Source organism: Gossypium arboreum, chromosome 6, assembly GCF_025698485.1.
Source record: "Gossypium arboreum isolate Shixiya-1 chromosome 6, ASM2569848v2, whole genome shotgun sequence".
Taxonomy (NCBI): domain Eukaryota; kingdom Viridiplantae; phylum Streptophyta; class Magnoliopsida; order Malvales; family Malvaceae; genus Gossypium; species Gossypium arboreum.
Window position 1 is genome coordinate 79860701 of NC_069075.1, and position 11939 is coordinate 79872639.

The window sequence follows — 11939 nt, forward strand, 5'->3', positions numbered from 1 at the left end:
ACACTAGTATCTTAAATTATTCCTAAGGTTCAACCGGGATTTTGAATGTCGAATCATCTCGAATAGATACCGAACATACTCCTAATCTTGTATTCCCAGTCTATGCTATATCAAAGCCTATAAAATACATAATGTAACTTATAACATACAAACTCACCTCAAACTCATGCGACTGAAAACGATCATTTAATAAATAACTTGTCTTTCCCTCGATTTAATTTCATACGTAGTTTTTCTTGATCTATTTAATCAAATTCAACTCATTTAATCATTATTCTACTTAATTCCATCAAATTTCATATTATGGAAAAATTACCATTTTGCCCCTATACTTTTGACCTTTTTACAAATTAATCCTTAGGCTCGTAAAATAAAATTCATGCAATTTCATCAACATATAAGCCTAGAAAAATTTAGTGTATACTTATACCAGCCCATAAATTACACCATTTCTCACATTTAATACCCAATTTTCACATTTCTCAATTTAGCCCCTAATTGACCATTTCATTAAAAATCACTTAACAAAAGTTGTTTAACTAACAACAAGGATTCATTTTCTTCCATTAAACTTCAAAACCTTAACATTTTCATCAAACTCAAACTATTCAGTATTTTTGCAATTTAACCCCCTAGTTAGCTAGCTTAAGCTACAACGATCTCGAAAACATAAAAATCAATAACAACGAGGTAGTTTTTCACTTACATGCAAGAGATTTTCTTAAGAAAAAATTCAAGCTTCCATGGCCCTTCATTGATGTCCATTTTTTACTGGAGAAGACTAACAAAGATGGTGGTTTTGTTGTGTTTTATTATTTTTATCTTTATTTGCCTTTTTACCAAAATATCCTTACCTAACTTTAAATTTTACAAAAGTACCAAGCCATGTACATCCACTAACTCATTTAATGGTCTAATTACCATATAAAGACTTCCACTTTAATGTTCTATAGCTATTTAACACTTTTAGCAAATAGAACCCAACTTTTGCACTTTACGCGATTTAGTTGTTTTTCACAAATTGAACATGCAAACGGTAAAATTTCTTAATGAAATTTTGATACTATAATATTATCAAGCTATAACCTCAAAATAATATTAAAATAAATTTTTTGACTTCAAATTTATGGTCCCAAAACCACTGGTCTAATTTTATCGAAAACGGGTTGTTACACACATGGGCGTGTCCCAAACCACGCGGGCGTGTGACCCCTGTTCATCGTAAAAATTTTCTAAGTGTTCTAAAAATTTCCTGAGTTATCGGTTTGGGTATCGTTGGCTCGTATTAGGGACTTTATGATTGAATACAATTGGTTTTAATTTGGATGCAAATTTATGACTCGATTTGTATGTTTGCTTGCGATGTAAGTATGGTAATGCCTCATATCTTGTTCCGGTGTTGAATACGGGTAAGGGGTATTACTCTGGGCTAGTTAGACCTAGTTGGAACAATCTCAAAAATATAGAAATCATTAAAAACAGGAAAAAAATCATACCTTAATGAGCTATTAAACCATGGCCAAATGGAAAACCTAAAAGAATGGCTTTATTCTATTTAAAATCGGTTGAAGATGATGGCATTAGGTGAAGATTTTATTTTGTTTTATTTATTTTAACTTAATTTCTAAACACCAAAATAACCTTGGTTATATAACATAAAAATAACTTAATACTTCTCCATACTTGTCCACTTATATTTCAAATGGTCTAATTACAACATAAGGACCTTCACTATTTTATTTCATAGCTAATAAACCCTTTTAGCTTATAGAACTGTAATTTTTTACTTTACACGATTTAGTCTTTTTTATCAAATTAACTAATTAAATGATAAAATTTCTTAACGAAATTTTCACACAAAAATATTATCATGCTGTTGAAATTAAATTAATAATAATAATAATGAATAATTTTGACTTCAGATTTGTAGTCCCGAAACCATTGTTTTGATTTGACTAAAAACAGGCTGTTACAAGTCTCCCCCTCAGGGATTTTTGTCCCAGAAAGTTTTACCAGCAAAAAGGTTAGGGTATTGTTTTCTCATAGCTTTCTCAGGCTCCCATGTTGCCTCTTCGACCCCGTGTCGTTGCCAAAGTACTTTCACTAAAGCTATGCGTTTATTTCTCAACTCTTTAACCTCTCGAGCTAAAATTTTGATCGATTCTTCATTGTATGTCATATCAGGTTGAATTTTGATCTCTGCTGGAGAAATATGGATCTGATCAATATCGGTGCAACATCCACACACATGAAATACATTGTGGATCTTTTCTAATTCTAAAGGTAATGCTAACCAATATGCCATTAGCCCTACTCTTTCAATGATCTCGTATAGCCATATGAAACGCGGACTCAATTTACCTTTGCGACCAAATCGAAGTATTTTTCTCCCACAGAGATACTTTTTGAAATACTTTATCACTGATCTAAAATTCAATGTCTTTTCATTTCAAATCCGCGTATGATTTCTGTCGATTAAAAGTTATTTTTAGACCATCGCGAATTACTTTCACTTTTTCTTCAGTCTCTCAAATCAAATCAACCCCGTGAATCTTTTTCTCACTCAATTCTGTCCAATACAACGGAGTTCGGCATTTGCGACCATACAAAGCTTCATACGGTGCCATTTTTATACTCGATTGAAAGCTATTGTTATATGCAAATTCAACCAACGACAAATATTTCTCCTAATTGAACTCTAAAACACAGCATCGAAGCATATCTTTGAGAATTTGAATTACTCTCTTAGACTGATCGTCAGTTTGTGGATGAAATGTTGTAATAAAATTCAACCTTGTACCTAGAGCTTCTTGCAATTTCTTCCAAAATCGCGATGTAAATCTCAGATCATTATCCAAAATAATTGACACTGGCACTCCGTGCAATCTAACAATTTCAGAAATATACGACTCAGTTAATTTATCAAGCGAATAATCAGTACATACCGAAATGAAATGTGTAGATTTCGTCAATTGATCAATGACAACCCAAATAGCATCTTTCTTCTTTGGAGACAGGGGTAATCCCAGTACGAAATCCATCGTAACTCTATCTCATTTCCACTCTGGTATCATCACAGGCTGTAGCAATCCTGAAGGCATCTGATGTTCAGCTTTAATTTGCTGACACACAAAACATCTCGATACAAATTCTGAAATGTCTCGTTTCATATCCAACCACCAATACAATTGTTTCAAGTTATTGTACATTTTGGTACTTCCTGGGTGAACAGATAGATAACCACTGTGTGCTTTGTGCAAAATTTTCTGAATGAGTTTGGAATTCTTTGGCACACAAATTTTGTTTTGGAACATTAAACCATCATCAGCTCTGATTTGATGTCTGAATCACTACTTGACTTTATCCCGTACCCATCGCCGGATTAGGGTTATGAGGCATTATCAACTAACATATAACTCAGATCAACTTCTATTATAAATTATCTAGTATAATATTAAATCAACTATCATACTTCAATTTAATATTACACATGAATATCGAATTAAATAATTGAAGAAACTTTTTTAAAAAAAAACCCTAACCAAGAGCATTTTGTTTCAAAAATTTATCAAATATGTAAGTTTTAACTTTTATAACCTTTATGCAAGATATGTGTAAAATGTTTTATAATTATGCAAGTATCATACACATACGTGTGCAAACAACCACACATTATTTTCTTACAAATAATAAAATATTCTATAATAGTCTTTGTTAATCTGCTTTATGACATTTACATATCATGAATAAATATTCATAACAATACCTCAAACAATTAAACTACTCAAGTAATCCAAAATGTTATAATAATATATCATTAGAGATCGATACAAAACCATATTTACCTCTCATCTAATTAGCTTACATAGATTACCTTTGCCGAAACTCAAGTAAAAATAAACATAACACATATGTATATATTTCCTTGAAAGCGCATACATGCATATTACAATGTCACATTATCAATCAGAATATTATCCTGGCAACTATCAAGACACAAGGCAAGTCATTTCATCATAAGCAAAAATAGCTATACAAGCATGTACCCAAACTCAAGTTATAGCTAAAACCATTTCATCCAAACTCATCTTATAATTGAATATACCAATACATTAATAAAATAGTCTTCAAGACTAATCATGTAGTAAATTATACCTCACAAGTATAAATCTTTAACCACATTTAGACCTATATAAGATATAAATCTTACATGTATAATAAATATACCAAAACAACATAACTCATGTTTGAATATGACCAAATAACATTTAATGTCAAACCACATATTAAAACCTTAATAGAGCATAACTACCAAATCCTCTTGCATATATTATCTTATTATGAATTATATTCAAAACAATCAAACATACTTAAGTTTATATAAATTAAGCCAACACATTCAAACCTCATCCAAGTCATTAATCGACTTTAATGCCCAAAACAAATATCAAAAGAATTATTCAATCATAACACCTAATATTATAACCAAAAATGAACACTAACCATAATTAAACATAAACAATTTCAAGCAAGGTGGTTAAGCCATTTTCGCATGGCTTATAATATACATAACCAAAATCCAACATTACAAAGTATATTCCAGCCTATACATGCCATAATACGAGTTTCATTTATTTAAGTACTAAAGCTGTAGATAGTGTGATAGACTTTGCTGACGATCCCTGAGCTTGTAACTTGAATCCAAAATCTATAAAACAAGGTAACATGTATACACAGAGTAAGCTATTATAGCTTAATAAGTCATAAGCAAATATTCGTCTCGATAACAATATCAATTGGATTAAACCAAACAACTTATAAAATTATAACACCTTTAAATTCAGATATTTAAAGTTCATATTATAATAGTATTCATTCTTAAATATCACTTGGCCAAATGCTCATGTAACTAGATTATCACTAATATCATTTAATTCTACCATTGAATAATCATCATCAACCTAGTTCACAATCCAAAAACACATAAGCCATGTCGTACAATATGGTTTCATATGTACATGTAAATTATGTAACGGAATGTATAAAATCACACATACATATAATTGTAACTCATTCAATAATATTCACAAGATCGAATACACTTACCTCATTTTAATTATTAATAAGCTAATACATACCTGTCTATTTATCTCATTTACACACTCGAACATAACTTATCTTTGCCTATTGAACCATTCAAAATAGGATAGGACACTCGAATAACCACATAAATCGTACAATGCCAACGTCTGATACGTGGTCTTACATGTAGCCACAAATCGATGCCACTGTCCCAGACAAGGTCTTACTCGTAAACACATACCGTAATCACATATCGATGCCATGGTCTTACTCACACATATATATATCGGAATCCTATGTCATGACATATGTATCCTAACTATTCCTAAGGTTCATACGGGGCTTTCGGACGTCATATCTCGGTCGAATCGTATTCGTAAGCATAGTTCCCAAACATTTTCACATTCGGCTATTATTTATTCAAACTCATAAATGCAAATCAACATTATACATTCACATATATTTAAAATTTACGACATTTATTTGCTTATAAACTTACCTTGGATGTTATAAAATGAGACAAGACTGCTAGTCGACGACTTTTGTTTTTCCCCGATCCAAATCCGGTTTCTTTGGTTCTTGATCTAAACATATTCAACTTAAGCTCATTCAAACATATTTTCATTCAGTTTAGTCCAAAAACACATAAATAGGAAAATTACCATTTTACCCCTAATATTTACAATTTTTACAATTTAGTCCCTATTGCACAAAACACAAAATACACAAAATTTCCCTATGCTTATGTTGCGCCAAATTTTACCCACTCTCAAAAAGGTCCATATATTTAATTTATTTTACATTTTAGTCCTTCAAATTATTATTTTTGCAATTAAGTCCTAATTACTCAAAATGATCAAAAATTCCAATACAAAACATGTTAATCTAATACATATCTTCCATTTTCCAACATCAAACAACAAAAATCACAAGCTATCAACAATGGCACAACTCAAAATATTCATCAAAATCAAAAATTAAAGCACGGGTCTTGAAGAATACTAAGCAACGATCTAAAAAACGTAGAAATTATCAAAAACCGAACAAAAATGAACCTTGATTGAGCTTGAATGTATGTCGAACCCTAGCTTAGTTTTCTTTCTTTTTCTTTGTTTATGTTTCGGCCAAAAGAACAAATGAATAAAATGAATTTCATAACCTTATTTTAACTATTATATGTTTATTAAATAAATTACTTAAATAACCTTAATGATATAATAATAAAATCATATAATATATGTCTTTAACCGTCCACTACACTTAATATTGGGCTTATTGCAACTTTAAGGCTTCCATTTAAAAAGCCAAGTGCAATCTAGCCCTTTTTAGAAATAACCACTGAATTTTCATTTTACGCGATTAAGTCCTATTATTTAATCGGACACCTAAACGACGAAATTAAATTGTAATGACCTAAATTTTACCGTTACCGAAAAAGTGTATTTTCGGGTCTCCGTTTCTGAAAAATGGATTCGTAAATATTTATTAAAAATATTTACGAAGTTAATCAAGTGGTTAATTAGAGTTTAATTAAGTGAATTAGCTTAAATTAAGGATAATTGGATAAAAGGATTAAATTGAATGAAGTGTGAAAGTTTGATTATAGAATAAAGAAAATTGAAAGGACTAAATAAGTAAATAAGCTAAAAAGAGTGCCAAGTGTATGGCAAAAATAAATACAAGTGTAATAAATATAATACACACATTTGTAATACATGTATGTATTTACTTATTATTTAAGTAAATATTAATGTATTTATTATTATTAAATTGATATTATATGATAAATAAATAAAAGAAAGACAAATGTGTGGTAATGATTGGGTACAAGTGTATTAATAAAATACATTATTTAAATATTTGTTAGAAATGAAATAAGGATTGAATTGTAAAGTAATTCATAAGTTTTATCTTTGTAGGGACTAAATTGATGAAATTTCAAAATTAGGAAAATATGCTGGAAATTTTATAGTTAAGTATGAGTTTGGACAAAATTTGAATAGAAATGAAGTATGAATTGAGATAGAAAAGTAAGTGAATTTAGTTAAGATTAAATTGAAATTAAAGTAGAAATTGAATAGAAATTGTATTAATTAGATATAAATTAGTAGTGAATTAACGAATATGAATTGTTTTAATTCCCATAGCTAACGTTGGCTCGGGAAATTTCAGCTAAGCAAGGAAAAATGACAAAGAAAACGGGAGTTAGCTCGAGAAAATATGGTTTGTATTTCTATAATCCGAACCTAGTTATTAATTGTTATATTTTTATTCAATGCAATTAATAAATTTTGAAGTGAGAATTATTGTGTTTATAATGGAAATGGATTAATTTGGTATGCGATGAATTTATATTGATTGAATTAAATTGAATTATATATTATAAATATATATGTGTGTGAATGAGATATTGTGCAATTATGATAATTGAATTTTGGATAAATGTTATGATAAATAATTAAGATGGGAATTATTTGTATTGTGTCTTATAATTGAAATGAATTGATTTAGTGTGTGATAAATTTATATTGAATTGATTTATGAATATATATGAATGTTTGAATTAAAATGAATATTGATGTGGAAATTGAATAATAAATATTTGTTATATTGGAAAATATATGTAGTTGGAAGTGTGATGAAATTGATAGAAAATTTTGATTATTGTGAAATTGAATATTTATTAGTGAAAAGTGAATGGAATTATATTGAATTGAAAATATATAGTTAATTAATTAAAATATGAATTAATTGAAAAATGAAAAGTGAATTAAATACCCAATTAACTAGTCGGGCTAGTCGGATATAGTTGGCATGGAACACCCCTTACCCGTACCCGAGGCCGGGATAAGGTACGAGGCGTTACCGGACAAACATACAAACATTAAACTAAAATACGGGCCATAAAATTTCATTCATATTTCAAAACGTTCATTCACTTACACATAGTCCCTTATTTGAGTCTACAAAGCCCAAAACATACTTTAGAAAGGGTTCGGGACTAAACCGAGAACTTACGAAAATCTTGGAAATTTCATGCTTTAAGGCTCCACACGCCCGTGTCCCAAAGTCATGTTCCATACACGGCTGAGACACATGGTCGTGTCTTTGCCTGTGTGGAATATACCTAGGCTATTTTCCAAGCTTTGGTCAACCTTAATCTCTTACACACTTATACAACATCAAAAGCATATAACATGGTATTCATTTAATGATTAAATATTCTCAATTAAACCACAAACATAGCATTTCTATATCATCATACATGTGTCTCTCATACTCCTTTTACCTTGTTTATTATAGTACCACTTATACATTTATACCAAGATTATCATCTTACCAAATATCTTCAGCTTAATCATCAAGCATTCATATTTAAAACTAGATCATATCTTTATAAAATACCACAATTCAAATGTGCAAATAACATGTTTGCCTAAAACATTTTAATTCAACTCCATACCCTACAAGCATTACATTGAGATTAGTCATATATATATATATATACATGTCATGGTACATATCATTCTCTTTCTGTTTTCTTATAAACACATATCATTTATTTCATTATATCAATATTTCATATACCATAGTTTCCATGTACTCCACATATATTTATTTTCCTCCTCCTCCTCTCCATTCCACATCCTTAATGTATATAGCATTCTTGTAAGTACGATTTCACAATTTACTAATAAATGTTCACATCAAACTGTCCACACAAGTCATAGTCACTTACTTATTTATAATTCGAGCTACAAGGCTCCAAATTAAGATCCGTAAATTTCCCCTGAAACTAGACTCACATATCTTTGCACTATAAAATTTTCATAATTTTTGGTTTAGCTAATTAGTACAGTTTATTCATTAAAATTTCCCCTGTTTCACATTATGACAGTTCTGACCTCTCTTCACTAACAATTAATTATCTCACAATACAGAAATTGAATAATGTTCTTGTTGATTTATATTGAAAATAGACTCATTAGGGATTTTAAAAATATAATTTTAAGCCTCTAATTATTTTTATCCAAATTTTTGTGATTTTCCAAAGTCAGAACAGGGGATCACGTAATCATTCTAAACCAGTCTCACAAAAACATAAATATATCAAAATATAGAACTCCTTTTCTTTCTCTGTTTCTTTTATATGAAAATAGTCTCATTAAGCTTTAATTTAATAAATCATTCAGTCTCTGATTCAATTTCTACTATTTTTGTTGAGTTTTCAAAATCACGTCACTGCTACTGTCCAAAACAGTTTTATTGCTAATTCACTCTTTCACATTTTCTTTGTATTAACCTCATTTTAACATACATATCACAAATCATTTTCACCACATTTCATACATCACAAGTATAGGCCCATGATCACAAGGTTACCATAAAATCATCCTCATGTATAACTTACTTGTTTATAACCTTACCACATCCTGGTCACTTAATGAACACATCATTCACATAACCAAGTTCATGCACTTATTCATCACAAAACTCACAAAGCAATACATAGAGAGTCTCCCGTTGAACACTTCGAATCAATCCTCGATACTTGGTGGTTTCAGCACATAGCTCCACCCACATAGAGTTCGGCTCTCTTGTACACATGGTGAACACTCAGTACCACCCATGTGACCTAGCCAATTTATCTCGTAGCTCTCTTGTCTACATGGTGTCCTTCACCTGGAGCCACGCATGCAACCTAGCTACATATATCCCGTAGCTCTCTTGTCTACATGGTGTACACATAGTATCACCCATGCGACCTAGCTACATCATAATGTCTTGTAGCTCTCTTGTACACATGATGTGCACTCAGCACCATACATGTGACCTAGCTACATACTATCTCAGATCATCCAATCTTTCCAAAGGTTCAACCGGATTTCTCTCTCTTTCCAACAATTTCACCAATCGAGTAATTATCCACAAACATATTTCCAATATTATTATAAAATATCATAATACAAGTAATATTGATGTATTACTTACATATAAACTTACATCTCATTTAATATCAAGGCAATAACATTAAATTACACATTGCCTTATTAAAAATCATATGAACTTACAATTTCCCATAATATCCATAATCACGTAAATCACATTTATGTATGATAATTTAATGCACTTCATGTACCATAGACATATTTTTAAATCAATTCATAAACTTGGCACCATAATCATTTAATTTAACATAATTCAATTAATTCACTAAATTTAACTTTCAAATATAAATTACAACATTATTGTCAGATTATTATTATACCAACTTACATACTTTCAACACCTCGAAAATTATAATAAATATATCAATTTTACATTGAAACATGCATAAATTAATGCTTATTATACATATGAACTTACCTCGATACTAAAACGATCATTTTACCAACTTTCCCAATTTTCGATTTTTCTCTCATTCTAGGTTCAAATCTCATTTTCCGGGATCTAAAACATCATATTTTACTTATTTAATTAATGTACTATTCAAAACAATTCTTAACTCAAACTTTATAAAAATTACAATTTTGCCTCTAAACTTTTGCATATTTACACTTTTGCCCCTAGGCTCGGGAATTAAACTTCATCCCTTATTCTTATGTTTTATGACATGATGATCACTTTTCCCTTCTATGGCAACATCAAATTCTCACTCTAACATATACTTATGACTATTAGGTATTTTTACCGATTAAGCCCTTTTACTCGTTTTCACTCAAAACCGAGTAGCACAAGTTGTCTAACATAATTTAAAACCTCATATTCTATCATAAAACAGCAAAATAAACATATTTCACCTATGGGTATTTTTTCAAATATGAACCCTAGCTTAAATTATTGCTAGAATAAGCTTAATCAAATTACTGGGATTCTAAAAACGTAAAGAACTTGAAAAATGGGGTTAGAACAGACTTACTATTGAGCTTGGAAAGCTTGAAAACCCTAGCCATGGTTTCCCCCATGCTAATTTCGGCCTCCATGAAAAAGATGAGTAAATTTTGGCTTTATTTTCCCTTTTTATTTCTTTTAATTACCAAATGACCAAAATGCCCTACCTTACTAAACTTTCAAAAATTCCATCCAAGTCCAATTTTTGTCCATCACTTAGAAATTGGTCAAATTGCTATTTAAGACCTCCTAATTAATATTTCAAAGCAATTTCATACTAGAAACTTCTAGAATGCAAGTTTTGAAACTTATTCAATTTAGTCCCTAACTTCAAATTGAGCACTTTATGCATAGAATTTCTTCACAAAATTTTCACACAATCATGCAATCATATCATAGACCTCAAAATAATCATAAAATAATTATTTTTATCTCATATTTTGTGGTCCTGAAACCTCTGTTCCAACTAGACCCAATTTTGGGCTATTACAACTCTCCCCATAGGATAGGGAAGAGTACGGGTTTTGCTTGGCTTCGTCGTGCACTTATGTACCGACTCATCATTCTTTATCATATTCATATCGATTCGACACTTTGTGTGTCGATATTGTTACTATTACGATTCTTTCATCTTTGTTTGATTTGTTCGATGAGGTACTCTGTACCGTATTACTCTTTATTCTTGTTACTATTTCGCTTGGTAGATGAGGCACTATGTGCCGTACTGGTGTGTTGGTTGGATCTGTGTATCCGTCTAGATCCAAGTCATGCTAATAGCTGTAAATAAAGGAACTGGAAAGATCGACTGTTACTGAATAATTTAATTGTTACTGTATATTTGATTTTTACTGAATAATTTAATTGTTACTGGATAACCGATCAATTGATTGATACTAAATAACTGATTATTATTGAATAATTGATTGTTATCGAATAACTGACTATTACTAAATAAATAATTGTTC